Genomic DNA, 235 nt, shown 5'->3' with positions numbered 1-235 from the left:
CCCCCCCTCACAGCACTTGCGGGTGCCCACCACGGCAGTACTCTGCCCCGAGAGGAGGGCGATCTCTCCCCAACACGGTGTGCATATTCGGCCACTGGGTTTTTTACGTTTTAAACCGTCTTATTTTAGGGGGGTGGTGTTTGGGGTCTTTATAGTAAGCGCTACAGAGGCAAACCAGGACGCTCCCCAGGGAGGAGGGGATGGGGGAGGGGTGGGCTTCTCACCTGCGCCCATC

This window comes from Nestor notabilis, unplaced genomic scaffold (genome assembly GCF_000696875.1).
Source record: "Nestor notabilis isolate BGI_N333 unplaced genomic scaffold, ASM69687v1 scaffold10584, whole genome shotgun sequence".
NCBI lineage: Eukaryota > Metazoa > Chordata > Aves > Psittaciformes > Psittacidae > Nestor > Nestor notabilis.
This window is presented reverse-complemented; position numbering follows the sequence as displayed.